Here is a 16,051-nt window from a genome sequence, read left to right on the forward strand (position 1 = left end):
TCTTTGAGCATGTTCAAAATTGCTTTGACTTTCTGATTTTCATTGACTGCCTTCCACTTGTCCAAATGGGATGAAATTTGACATGCTTACCATGATGTGGGTTGTGATTGATCATGATTTATTTTATGATTTTTGGAAATGTTTGAGATTGGTTTTGATGCAAGTCTTGCTGTTGACTTCTATGAGCTTCTAAATGCCATGCTTTGACCTAAATTGTTCATGAAATGATGATGATGATTGATATGAATGTAAAACCAATTGGGTTTGTTTCTTAATGTTTTGAACATGATTTTGGATGCTTTCCCTTTGCTGTTTTGACTTTCTCATTCCTTTTTGACCCTAGGCTTGTCCTAGTGGTCCTGTTACTCACTTTTGAGCTTGTGATTTCAGGTTGACCAACAAATGACCAATGAGACCATTTCTTTTGGATTGAGCTTGCTTAAATATCGTTGTCTAACTTGTTTGTTTTGTAGGTGGCTTGGCTCACATGCCTTAAGCTTTATGCCCTGCACATCCACTTGCCCCTAATTTACTGTTGATGTCTGTTTCTTTTGCTTTGTTTTGAAGTTGCATACTAACATCTGCTTGACTGTTTCAGGTGCCTTTAGTTGCTTTTAGTTCCTTGTGAACTTTGCTTTGTTTTGCTTGATAAGCAATTTGCATTGAGGTATACTTCTAATCTTCATGTAGTCTGGAAGACCTGGTCTGTTACTTGGCCAGGCAACTGTCTGAAGTCCTCCTTAAGAGGCAATGTTTGTGACTGTTTACATTTGTCCTTGTACATAGTCAAAGACCTCCTAAGTGAAGAGGCAATTGGCAGAACCCAAGGGATATGCAACCTATCCCCTGCTATTCAGTGTGTCATCTGCTTTGCTCACACCACTGTGTTGATGCATTGCAGATACAAACCCAAGATCTTGTACAATTGTACAGTTGAGTCAGTTTTAAATGTGTAGAAGGGTTCCCACTTTTTGAACCCACACATTCTTGTCTTGAGCTCTCCCAGGCCAGGGATAAGAGCTGTGAAGTCTTATCTTCACTCACCTTTCATCTGCTTCACCTTAGCCCCTCAATGGCAAGGTTAAGAGCACATTCACCCAGTTCCAGAGGTTTGTTTGTTGAGGTTGATATGACCCCTTGACTAAAACCTAACCCTTGTTTGAGCCACTTGCTTGTGTATAGTGTGTGCTATCTGTGCTTGTATGTTTGTTTGACTTGCTTCCTGTGCAAGTTAGGATTGTTTGACTTGCTTCCTGTGCAAGTTAGGATTGTTTGACTTGCTTCCTGTGCAAGTTAGGATTGTTTGACTTGCTTCCTGTGCAAGTTAGGGTTAGTTTAGACTTGCTTCCTGTGCAAGTTAGGTTTTGCTTGGCTTGCTTCCTGTGCAAGTTAAGTGTGTGTGTGGCTTGCTCCCTGTGCAAGTCATGACTAGGATAGGCTGGCTCCCTGTGCCAGTTAGCTAGAAACCTTAACTTAGGGTTGATTTTGCATGACAACATCTAGGCTCGAGTCGTAGTCTCCCTAGTTGTGTCTCCCTCTGTTATCTGGTTAGGCTAGTCCTTTATCCCTCCGTAGGGGAACTACATCGCCCTGATCTTCATACCAGATGAAGTATGTAGGCAGGAGATTGAGCTGATCTCTCCGGGCGCCCTTTTTCTTTTTTTGTGTGTGTTGTTTGACAGTTGCTAGGCTCGAGTGCCTGACTCCTTAGCAATCTGTTGTCTGTTTGTTTGTGTGTGTGCTTGACAGTTATAGGCTCGAGTCCCCGACTCCCTATTAACTTGTTGTGTTGTTGTGTGCTTGGAAGCCGATGTAAGTCCATCGAGTGGCATTTGGGTTCCAGTGTGCGTGTGTTTGGTTCGGATGCTGATGTAAGCCTAGCTATTGGCATTCAGGCTCCACGTTTGCCTCTTTGTGTGTGTTTTGGTTCGGATGCTGATATAAGTCCAGTGATTGGCATTCAGGCTCCACGTTTGCCTTTGCCTGTGTTTTGTTTGTGTGCGTGTCAGCCGAGCTACGAATGCTCTGATTCTCCTTCGTCCAAGGAGATACGTATGCATAGGATGCGATATCCTAGCGAGCATGTGTCGTTTCCCCAGTCCGAACTACTTCGACTCTGATGTCTATGCCTGATAGACTAAGTAGGCCCAGGATCCGATATCCTGCCGAGTCAGTTTCAGTCTTGTTTTCTTGTGTCTCTTTCAGCCAGTTGTGTGTGTGTGAGCAGTGTTTTAGCAACCATTTTCCTTTCTATTGTGCACGGATCCCGTAGAGTACTACGGATGCGTAGGGGTGCTAATACCTTCCCTTCGCATAACCGACTCCCGATCCCATTCTCTCTGGTCGCGAGACCATGTTCTTTCCCAGGTTTACTCTGAGCGTTTCCTTTCCCTCTTTTGGGATACATAACGCACGGTGGCGGCTCTGTTGTTCTTGTTTTCCCGCCGGTTTTTCGCGTGATGCGACACCTAGTGGTTTAATAATTCAGTTAGAGAACTGTTATTATGTACCTGCAATTAGCAGGAATATTATTTTCGTTTCTTGTTTAGACAAGTTTGGTTTTTCATTTATAATAAAGAATAATTGTTGCTCAATTTATTTGAATGATATATTCTATGCTACTGCACAAATGAACAATGGACTATATGTCCTTGATCTTGAAATGCCTATTTATAACATTAATACTAAAAGGATGAAACCTAATGAGTTAAATCCAACTTACCTTTGGCATTGTCGATTAGGCCACATAAATGAGAAACGCATTTCCAAACTCCATAAAGATGGACTCTTGGACTCTTTTGATTATGAATCATATGAGACATGCATATCTTGTTTAATTGGAAAGATGACAAAGTCTCAATTCACAGGAAAAGGTGAAAGAGCTAATGATCTTTTGGCCCTCATACATACTGATGTATGTTGACCACTTAACATACCAGCCAGAGGAGGTTTTCAGTACTTCATCACATTAACTGATGATTTCAGTAGATATGGTTATGTGTATTTAATGAAACATAAATTAGAGTCCTTTGAAAAGTTCAAGGAATTCAAGAATGAAGTACAAAACCAACTAGGTAAGAATATTAAAACTCTTCGATCAGATCGATGTGGTGAGTATTTAAGCCTAGAGTTTGATGACCATCTGAAAGAGTGTGGGATCCTATCCCAACTTACTCCTCCTGGAACACCCCAATGGAATGGTGTATCTGAGAGAAGAAATCGAACCCTGTTAGACATGGTCCGATCCATGATGAGTCACGCCGATCTTCCAAACTCCTTTTGGGGACATGCACTATTGACAACAGCTTACACACTTAACCGTGTTCCATCCAAAAAGATTGAGAAGACACCATATGAGATATGGAGTGGTAAGAAACCACATATGTCTTACATGAAGATTTGGGGTTGCGAAGTTTATGTGAAACGACAAATTTCAACTAAGCTTGAGCCTAAATCTGACAAATGCTTATTTGTGGGGTATCCTAAAGAAACAAGAGGGTATTACTTCTACAATCCTTCTGAGGGCAAAGTGTTTGTCACTCGAACTGGAGTTTTCCTAGAAAAGGATTTTATTTCCAAAGGAATCAGTGGGAGGAAAGTAGAGCTTGAAGAAATTCAAGAATCACAAAGCATTGATACACCTATGGAGGAATTAGAGCAGGAAACACAAGTAGTTGTGGAAGAGCAACCTGCTCAAGTAGAACAAGACCAGCATAGGTCAAGCAGGATACATCACCTACCTGAGAGATATGGATATCTCATAACTGATCAAGGTGATGTATTTCTCATGGATCAAGATGAGCCTGTGACCTACCAAGAGGCCATAACTGGTCCCGAGTCTGAGAAGTGGCTAGAAGCCATGAAATCTGAAATGGATTCCATGTACACAAACCAGGTTTGGACCTTGGTAGAGCCTCCTGTAAGAGTTAACCCTATAGGATGCAAGTGGGTCTTTGAAAAGAAGACTGGCATGGATGGTAAGGTACATACCTATAAGGCAAGACTGGTTGCAAAAGGATATAAACAAATTCATGGGGTTGACTATGATGAAACTTTTTCACCAGTTGCAATGCTTAAATCTGTTCAGATTTTACTTGCTATCGTTGCATATCATGATTATGAAATATGGCAGATGGATGTCAAAATTTCTTTCCTTAATGGGAATCTTCTTAAGGATGTGTACATGACACAACCTGAAGGATTTGACATACCAGAAGAAGCCCAAAAGATATGTAAGTTACAAAGATCAATCTATGGATTGAAGCAAGCTTCCAGAAGCTGGAATCTTTGTTTTGATGAAACAGTAAAACAATATGGATTCATCAAGAACGAAGATGAGCCTTGTGTCTACAAGAAGGTTAGTGGGAGCATGATCGTTTTCCTGGTATTATATGTAGATGACATATTACTCATTGGAAACGTTGTCCCTACCCTGCAACAAGTAAAGTCTTGGTTGGGGAAATGCTTTTCTATGAAAGACCTAGGTGAAGCAGCCTATATATTAGGAATCAGAATCTATAGACAAAGTGCTGAGACACTTTAATATGCATGATTCCAAGAAAGGATCCATACCTATGCAACATGGCCTGTGTCTATCAAAGACACAATCCCCTTCAACTAAGGAAGAAAGGGATCGCACGAATAAGATTCCATATGCATCTGCAATAGGATCTATCATGTATGCCATGTTATGTACTTAACCAAATGTCTCGTATGCTTTGAGTGCAACGAGTAGGTACCAATCTGATCCTGGTGATGCTCATTGGGTAGCTGTCAAGAATATCCTTAAGTATTTGAGAAGGACTAAGGACTCATTCTTGATATATGGAGGTCAGGAAGAGATGGTTGTAATTGGATACACCGATGCTAGCTTCCAGACAGATAAGGATGACTTTAAATCGCAATCTGGTTATGTGTTTTGCTTAAATGGTGGCGCTGTGAGTTGGAAAAGTTCAAAGCAAGATACAGTTGTTGATTCTACAACCGAGGACGAGTATATTGCTGCCTTAAGTGCAGCAAAGGAAGCTGTTTGGATCAAAAAGTTCATTAGTGAACTTGGCATAGTTCCTAGCATTGTGGATCCCATTGGTCTCTACTGTGATAACAATGGTGTTATCGCACAAGCTAAGGAACCTAGATCTCACCAACGATCCAAACACATACTTAGGCGTTATCACCTCATTCGAGAGATAATAGATAGAGGAGATGTGAAAATATGCAGAGTACCTACACTTGACAATTTTGCTGACCCACTGACAAAACCTCTTACGCAGCAGAAGCATGATGACCATACTAGATCTATGGGCATTAGGGGTATGCCTGATTGGCTCTAGTACTAGTGGGAGATTGTTGGTGTAAGCTCTAGAGGCCAATACTTTTGGTACTTGTATCAAATTATTTATTAATAATAAAAGACTTTTTCTTTATTATGTTTGTCTAATAAAGTCCCTAGAATAGATAGTCCGTTTAATGTATCAAGTGTGACTTAATCATGAGATCACATTAAACATAAGGAAACTATTCTTAAGGTATCCATAGTCGAGCTTTATTGTGAAGTGGGATAACATTAAAGCATTAAGACTATTATGTATATAGACTGATGATCACATCTCATGGATCATGGATAAGGAGTTATCAAGTCTTAAACATAGGTATGAATATTAAGAGTAATATTTATACTGGATTGACCCTCTATGAGAATACTATATAGAATGTTATGCAAAGTGTCATAAGTTATTCTTATGGTGATAATGGTGTATACCACCCTTCGACCTGAAATCACTATGGACCCTAGATGTAGAGTCGAGTGCCTTATTGCTGATAAAACATTGTCCGTAACTGGATGACCATAAAGACAGTTTATGGGTACTCCACGAAGCATGCTAAGGGACATGAGTGACCTAGATGGAATTTGCCCATCCTGTGTAACAGGATAAATGTCTATGGGCCCAATATTGAACTGGACAAGGATGACACGGTCTATGCCTTGTGTTCAATATAGACATAAGGGCAAAAGGGTAATTATACACATAAGTATTATCATAAAAGGATTTGTCAGATCACATGACATTTTCGTGTCTTGGGTAGCAGTGATGTGTTGCTAGATACCGCTCACTGTTTATCATGTTAAATACGTGATTTAATATAATTGTCAATGCCGCGAAAACCTACAGGGTCACACATAAAAGGACGAATTGATGAGAGATAGAGTAACTAAGGAATACCGTAATGTACGGTGAACTTAAGTGAATTGTAAAACATCATAAGGTACGGTGTACTTAAGTAGAATACGAAATATGGTAAGGTACCACACGCTTAAGTGATTTTGGCATATTATAAGATATGGGCCACATACACTTGAGTGGGCTTTTTAGCTTGCAACCCACACAAGTGGTTCTATAAATAGAACCCTTGTGTAGAAGCATTAGGCAGTTGCAATTTCGTTTCTCTCTCTCTCTCTCTCTCTCTCTCTCTCTCACTCTCACTCAAGGCCTTCATTCGTAGTAGCTATCACTGAGACTGAAGGAATCCGTTTGTGTGGACTGAGTAGAGGCGTTATCATCGTTCAACGTTCGTGATCGCTCCGTAGATCTGCATCAAAGGTTACAATCGCCACAAGAGGTAATGATTCTATCACTGATCATGCTCATTCGTAAGGATCACTAAAGGAGAAAATTTAAATTCTGCTACGTTTTGGATCGCTTTTCTCCTTCAAACCCCCCTTTAATACTGATGATTGGAACATTCAGAAACTCCCCACAATGGAAGATAAGTTCTACCCCCATATAATCATGGTTGTACCAGATGACGTCTTCAGTATCCAATGACATCAACCTTTGTGACCACTTCAACGCCCCCATGTTATCAACAAATGGTCCTCTCTTTGACAAGTGGGTCATGCTCTACTTGTGAAGTAGAGGAATACAACAATTAATAGTTCCACCCTTCTTCATGTTTCTCCAATGGAAAGAGAAGAAAACATCGGCCAATAGTGTAAGAACTGGGTTCTGGGAGATGAAGATGGTGATGACGATCTTATCGATGAAACCTTCGACGCTTGGGAATAGCACCAGACCATAGATGAGTAATGCAAAGCTAGGATAGAAGGCGTCCCAACTCCCACTGTTGGGAAATACAGTGACTTTCTCGAACAAGAACTTAGATGAAAGGCCCTTAGTATTACCCTTAACTCGGAAACTGGACTCAATCAAATCCTTCTTCATGTGCAATGCTTGTGCTATCTCGGCAGAATCTGGGAAATTATCTTCATTCATGTAAGGCGCTTGGTTCTTAACTGGCAGCTAGAGCAAGTGAGGAAATTCTTCCAGTGTGGGAGCTACAAGAAAATCCTGAAATGTGAAACAATGTAATGTGGGGTAGTAGAGCTGTGCAAATGTGAAAATCAATCCTGAACCTTCTCTAGTAGCTAGGACTCCCAACAGGTAACCAAAAGATTTCTTGAAGGATACCCTCTAATCTTCAACCAGAAATTGTTTTTTTTTCAATATTTTAATTTTTAAATAAATTTTTTAAAATTTTCAATAGTTATTTTTAATTTTTAAATTAGTATTAAATATTGTTTTGTTAAAGTTATTTTTAATTATTTTTGTGTAAAAAAAGAAAAAGGTCAAATAAAATAGTAAATAATTAAAAATATTATAAACAAAGAAGAAATTGTCATTTTAAAAACAAGTAATTTAATAATTTTTTAATAGGTATATTAAAAAGTAAAAAAAACAACAAAACAAAAACAAAAAGTATCATTAATTTCTAATGAGTCACTAACTTTTGTCTCAATAATACATGTTAAAAAGCTTGAAGTTATTAAAAATAAAAAATTGTATTAAAAAAAACAAAGTCTAATCTTTAGAAACAGTCAATGCGCAATTTTTAATGTATATATTTATTTTTTTGATTTTTTTTATAAATTTATATTTAAAAATTACTAATCCATCTATTTTCTTAGTATTAAAAATTATTTTAAGTTTTCACACATTAATAATGTAATTAATTTTATATTAGAAAGATAAATTGAGAATAATTTTATAAAATCATTTTTATTAATGATATTAAACAAAAACTTTAAATAGTTGAAAAGAAGAGAGAATAATAAATACTTAAAATACAATAAAAACATTACTAATAATATATTGTTATTGTAAAGTGATATATATTTTAATACAATTTTTGTTTTTAAAATGACTTATATAAAAATGGAGGGAGTAATAATTTGAATTTTTTTTCAACTATAAATATATTCATAAAATTACTAGTATTATGTTATCACAAATAAGAGGATGTATTTGCGCTTTTAAATTATCCACCACCGTTGGATGCTATATTCTGATTATGATAGCAAAAATCTATGGATGAGATTGTTTAGATAGTTTAATGCAATATTCAAATTAATATTAAAATTGTTTGTATTGAACATATTCATGAATGTCGTGTTTTATGTAGGTTAAAGTTTATTGTTATTTGAGTTGTGATTCGTTCGCATGTTTGGTTTTTTTAGAGTTTCGAATTTATTATTTATATTTTTTTTACTATTTATGATTGATAGATTTCTACTTGTTGTATTTATGTGTGTTATTTGATTTGAGGTCACATCTTTTATTTTAAAGAATGTCATGTTTCATATTTTTCATTGCATAATTTTTTTAAAGATTATTTTAGTTAAATTAACTTTATTTAAATTAATTTAGTTATTAAATTTTTTAATCTTAAATTATTTTATCCCTATTCAACACGCACAAAAGTAATAAAAAAATATCAAATTTCTAAATAATTAAGTTTAGTTGATTAATTTAGTTAACTTAATTTAAGTTATTCAATCTTTTTATTAACATAAAATTACAATTTATTTCTTTTTACATTTTATTGATATTCAATCTATCAAAAAAACAAAACAAATTCAAATATTATATTAAATTTAGTTTTAATTGATTTAGCTTTTAATTTTTTTTTTGTAAATCAATTTATTTATCTAGTTTCATTATTAATATAAAAATTATACAAGAATGAGCTTTATTTTATTTAATTAAAAATAACAAAAATAAAGACTACGTATATATGACTCCATTTTCTAAATCAAATAAGAATTATACTTTTGAAAATTAATCTGATTGACTGGTGTCACACCTTACCAATCAATAATCTAAAATCAAATCCAGACACACTCGAATCTCATTTTCTCTATCCTTGTGTATTGAGACCTTTTTCAAACAAACTTTTCTCCATCCCGATGCGTCGGTAACTTTTCAAAATCTAAAAACAAAAAAATATATTTTCTAGACGAACTACAGTGCTCTGATCTTTCAACAAACTTGAAGGTACATAGACATAGAGTTGTAACACTCTAGCGAGTACAATAACCAAAAACATTTTCTTTGTCCCTTTTTTCAACATTTTCTCTTAATAACAAAATAGTTCATTGTAAATAAATAAATTAAGCAAGAATAATTAGCAAAAGCGAACTTTCCTTAGACAAACACACTAACCTTAGATTTAAAGGAGGATCCCATTGAGTACAATAGAAGTGAGGGATGCCTAATACCTTTCCCTTACTTAACCGACTCTCGGACCCTAGTCTCTCACCCTTAACATTAGGTTTTATCATTATTTCCCTGTTCCTTAGGAACAAATAAAGGATCATGACGACTCTGTAATTTTTCCATCAGCGACACTACATGAATCGCTTTATGATTGCTTAACATAGTGCTAAATTCTTTTGGTTCAAATTTCTGATTTTTATTTCGAGTCCCTTGGCTTTCTCTTGGGCCTTTTTAAAACGAGATACTTTTATTTACAATTGTCTTTTGAGATTATATTACTGTTGTACTGTATTCCCATTCGACAAATTGTACCCCCATTCTCGTGATGTGTAATAAATTTACCGATTCCATTTATTTTTATTGTCAGTTGATTGTTAATTCAAAGATTAAAATATACACTTTCAAAAAAGAACAAAAAAAACAAATACTCGATTCAACATCGAGTAATTTTCACAAATTAGAACCATTTTCACTATCCATTTCTCTATCATTTTCAAAAGCATTCAAATCATTCCATTCTATTTTTAATTCAAACGCAAATATTAAAAACCTCGATCAAACATCAAGTTTATTTTTCCTAATCAAATTGAAAAATACCTAATCATACTTATACACCATTTGAAAAAGGGTGAAAGTGGAGATGGTATAGAGCCTTCGATTCCTCTCCTTAATTACTTGGATACGAGTAGCCTTACTCGACCATTCGAGCAATCGTCATATGTTAAAAAACTTCTAACCCCTGCCACATCTAAATTATTTTCATAAGTCAACTTCAGACACTTGATCCATTGTCAAGTCGCCCCCCTTTTAAAGCTTTTCACAATAAAAATGGAAGAATCTGATTAGGTTTAGACTTTCTCTTTTTTGAATGTTAGAGTACTGTTGTAGAGCTCCATGTTCAAACATTCATCTTCCATATTAAAATACAATAATGATCTAAATTAAGTCATTTCTCTTATAAAAGAAAAAGATTGATTGAATATCGACCTCCCCTTTTCGATTATTTAGACACTGCAGTAGAGCTCCCTGTCTGAATAATCGTCTTCCGTTAGTGAACTTTGACCTAATTCACCACATATTTTCATAAACAACCTTTTCGGACGAAAATAGAGTGATTGGGCTTAGGCCTCTTCCTTTTCGGGCATTCGAGTAATGCAGTATAGCTCCCTGTTTGGATGCTTGTCTCCAGTTGAAAGCAACTTAGTTAATCAAACTTATTTTTTCCCTTACGCAACCCCGAAAACATTTCTAGAAACGAGTATGTTATATCCATTTCGATGCAAAACAAGCAAAGACTTCAGCCTCCAAGCGCGAGCCACAAGTAAAGGTTTAACCGCTCAAATGTGATCTAAGCATCACTCTCTAAAAGCAATCAACCTAGTAGTTCTCTTTTGGTAGAACTACATAGCCTTGAGTTCTCCACATCATCTGGAGATACGTAGAAGCAGGATTGAGAAATCTTGTTAGGCACATTAATGTTAAAAAACATCCCTTTAATAAAAAATGTTCTTTGTAACAACCCGTATAATATATATCTAGAATAATATCATACAAGTGTTAAATTTTGGTACTGACACAATCATAAGTGCCTATTGGCATCATTTACATACTTGACCAATTATACAAAAATAGATACCACATATGGTTAAAGATATGGAAAGTGCCAAAAAAAATCTAAGATCTATGTACAATATCTACCATTGTACAAAATCCACAATGGAAGATCACAGCATCACAACAACGTTGAAACATCATCAAGAAACTCCTCTTAACCAAGCCTGCAAAAACACCTGAAAAACAACAACATTGATGGGGTGAGATAATAATCTCAATGAGTTCTCCTATCCTATGGGTCCACTCGGCTCTACAGGGTTCCTACTCGATTCTAATTCAAGTATTCACCTTCCGTTATTTGTGCATCACTCGCACCTTGTGACTAGGACTTGAGTAACAGAGGGATAAACACAATGTATGGAAACATGTCACTTGAGTGCATCCACTCAACAAATCACTATTCGGATTCATGCAACATTGATCCCCAACCGGACCTACGTCTAGGCCAAGGCTTGGTTCACGCATGCCCGTATGATTCGACTTTCACGGTGGATATCAGGTTCCCCTATGGGACTCGATCCCACTTTTAAGAACCATCCCTCGTATGGGACTCGAACCCACTTTTAAGAACCATCACTCGTATGGGACTCGAACCCACGTTAAGTATCTTTCACCATATGGGACTCAAACCCACTTTTAAGAGCCATCACTCGTATGGGACTCGAACCCATGTTGAGTATCTTTCACCATATGAGACTCTTACCCACTTAGGTGTCCACCTTTCCCCGATGTCTGTCATGGTTGGGACTCAAACCCAATCGAGGCGCGAATCATTGGTGCCACATCCTCACTTACCGCTTTATATAGCCTTGAAGTGGTATGTGCACAATCACAACTAATTCCGAATATGTGATTAGGTCTCAATAACAAATAGGACTTTTGGAGCAATGCTCCTCACCAAAATAGGTCTTTTGGAACAAATGTTCCTCACCAAAAATATCAAACAATCCTCATGATATCATATCAATTCTCATGGCATCATAACATGATCCATTCTCATACATGAATCACACATGTTCCATACAAAGCATATTGATTCACTTACCAAGTGAATACTTGTCCATGATACACACTTAGGTACCGTTGCATCCAAGCATCACCGTATACTCATTTCCATAACCTAGATTATCTTTCTAAGTTATTAATCAAGTTATTCTCCTAGATTTCCTTACTCATCGTTGTAAGGTTTTTAATCATGTTATTTCACCTTCAACATAACAACAATATTTAACTTTCATCATAATATAATTCATAGAATTTATAAATCACATAATATTTTATAACATGGAACAATAATAATAGCCCTTTACGTTATCTTTCTAACGCATCCGTCCGTGTCCAAAACGGAGTTATAACCCTCAATTAATTCATTAATCTATCTTAATCAAGATTTAGATTAACATTTATTCATTGCATAAATATTCAACAACAACATCCTTGGCCTAATGGTAAGGCTTGTACCATACTAAGGAGTTTCTTGGTTCGAATCTCATTGGTGACATATTTTAATTCATCAAATAATTAATTCATGTCAATAGATTGATCAAATGAATCAAACGATTGAATGTGAATTTCTCTCAAATAATTAATTCATGTCAATAGATTGATCAAATGAATCAAAGGCTTGTATCACACTAGCAACAACCACAACCATAAGGTATCCACACAATGATACACTAAGATAACATGTGAAGGTTATGGATCAAGTCATACAAGCATGGAAGAGTAAGAACAACAACAATCTCATCATGGATTCATCAAGTTCATGATTATGCATTACATACAAAACCTTAACCCCAAATTTATAAAGTTTCTTCCCCCAATGCTCTACTAGCTAAGAACTCACCTCATGATTGATAAAGATGGTGAGATGAAGATGATGAAGAAGATGACATGATGATGGTAGTTCCATAGCTTCCTTCTCTTTCTCTTTTCTTCTTCCTTTCTCAATTCTTCTCTTTTCCTCTTTCTCTCTTCTTTCCTTATTCTTTCTGATATCTCTACTTCTCTCTTACCTACTTCTTCTTATCCTCTTCTTCTGTTCCTTTCCACACCACACAAATATATATATAATAATATTATGTAGTAATATCAAATATCTGAATTTGATATTTTATCTTTTAGTACCAATTGACCAATTATTAATGTTACTAAAAATGTCCTCTCTTGTACTTATTAATATTGGTCTGTCTCTTTTATTAATAATTAATTTCTTCAGAGCTCAATGGTTACTCTATTGGTCCCAACTGATAACACTTAGAGCACATAGGAGCTCTAATTGTTCCAACTGACAAAAGATAGAGTACATAGGAACTCAATTGGTCTAAACTAATAACTAATTGGGCATTTAAGGGAATATGAGATATTACATTCTACCCCCCCCCCCCCCCCCCCCCCCTTAAATTGAAATTCGCCCCCGAATTTCCTTCACTCAATAAACAAACAATTCTTGCATTAACGTCTTAGACTAGCACTTAACTTCTCTTCGATTCAAAGACTCTGACATACTCATTCTTCTAACCTCTCCTCCTTGGAAAACTTCTCTCTTGAGGGAAATCTCAATACTTCATGGTCTTAACCATATCCCTACTGCATTATTGGATTAACTTTTAACTTTGCTCCCACTTAATTCATCTAATATACCGCTCATCATCTGTTGGTCACTTCCCTCCCAGAAACCACGACTTCCCTTCCTTGCACTAAGTTACACAAAACATAATTACGACATCTTATCTTGACTTGGTTAATCAATACTCATTAATTCTTCATAAGAAAACTTACTGATTCCTTGACCACATACAATATTGACTACTCTTTTCTTATTATTCCTTCAACAAGTGTGACAAACTTTGTAATTCATCTATTGATAATCTCATAGCTTCACTTAATCTAATAATGTATGCTACAAGCCCTTACTCCTACTACTTCCCTTCTCTCGTACTACTCCAATAAGATAACACCATTAGCACAAGATTGTCTTACTCTCATCCTTATGAGTAACGGCCTCTCTGATTCCTATAATCTCGATTGATTTCCTTCTTCCATTACCTTCCATTGTGATACTCCAATTCCAACGGTAGAACACCCGGGATTCCTAAATACCACTTGTTAGCTAAGGGTCTACATAGAAGATCATGCCTATCCTCCACAGTGCCCACCATCCAAAACAGTATTGGGACATCACCGACATCACTTATTAGAATAAATTTCTTGCTGATACACAAAAGTTTAGAATAAGACCAACACTCTTTAGAAGATAGGTATCCAGGAGTTACATTACTACAACCATAAAACATACAACATCCAAATTCATCATGTGTTCGATGCAGCTAAACCAAATTAGTTTGACAATCTCCGGTTCTGGTTACTATATTCCATATCAAATCCTCTTATAGGGTTTTGATTCATTCAAGATTTCTACCGACACATGATCTCGTCCAAAAATAACATAACACCATCAAGGAACTTTAAATCACCAACAAGACACCACTTCTAAGGAACTTAAGCAACCTAGGGCGTAACTATGAGTGTCCATACACCTCATAGAGTCACACACAATATTTCACACATATCTAGAGATAACATTTCACTTCGTATCCAAAATCATTCTTCTCAATCGGCTTGTCCCATCTTCCATGATCTTAGCTCATGCTCTTACTAATATACAATCCAAGTTACATGTTTAACTTCAGGAATATCTGATTCCCGTTCCTCCTGGGAAGTATAATTCATGAATCCTTCCAATAGGGTAGAGTATCATTGTACACAAAAATACTACTCTCCTGGGGGTCCTTATCCGAAGCCATGAATCCAAGAAATTATGGAATTCCATATTCCGACTAATCAATTTACACCTTACTAACGCATACAATATACTGAACTAATCCTTTCCAGATCACCACTTAGTAAGTCTCTTCCAACATCACTCCTTTGGGTTCTCATTATTTGTAATAGTGATACACCCAAGAGTTACTCACACTGAATATGGTTCACTAGGTTGGTTTTCCCAAACGTCTGACTTCCATGATATCTCTATAGATGACCAACTACGCACTACACCTTCTGAAATCCCAATTTCAAAACTACCAATCTGACTTGTGGTGGCTTGTAACTCCATCCTCAATTTGTACACTCACAACGGTATAATTATGACATTTGAGACACCCTTAGCTCCAACATGGTGTGAATGTTTATACTCCATGATCAACCAACCAAACACTCCTCAAGAAGATAAGTAATAACCAGACTTCCAATAAGCCACTATTATTCTTGCAATTCAAATAAAATGCACTTAAGATGAACCTTATCATTGCCACACACTTATGATTGGAATTTTTCTTCTAACCCAATACCTACTACACACTTCATCATACCGGGGTTACTTGTCTTTATGACTTGCCATGGACAATCCCCATTGTCTCCCCATAAGCTCTTACATCATAACATATTTCAAATCCTACACTTAGTCCCCATGCTCCAGCTTGGCTTGTCTTTCATTGTCTATCATCAACTCAACTTCTTAGAATACTAGACTCACTACTCAACAAAATGTATGTTACTTTACATCCATCTCAAGACAAGGAATCCATTACACTTACTTGTGACCATAATGCTGCTATCACATACTTCTCTTAATACCAAGGTATAACTTCCTCCACTCCACTACATACTCTAGAAATCCTCGATGAGAGCAATCATCAACTACAAGCCCATAACTTCGTCTTAATGAATCTTAATGGTCCCATTGTACCTTTATCTAAAATATACCCCATTACAACGGTTGTATTGCAACATCCACACAACTTCCACACTCGGTGTTCACTTGTCTTCCTATGGTAATTCTCTCAGTTCCAATTACAGAACCATTCTACTAGAATTCCTTA

Source organism: Lathyrus oleraceus, chromosome 3 (genome assembly GCF_024323335.1).
Source record: "Lathyrus oleraceus cultivar Zhongwan6 chromosome 3, CAAS_Psat_ZW6_1.0, whole genome shotgun sequence".
NCBI lineage: Eukaryota > Viridiplantae > Streptophyta > Magnoliopsida > Fabales > Fabaceae > Lathyrus > Lathyrus oleraceus.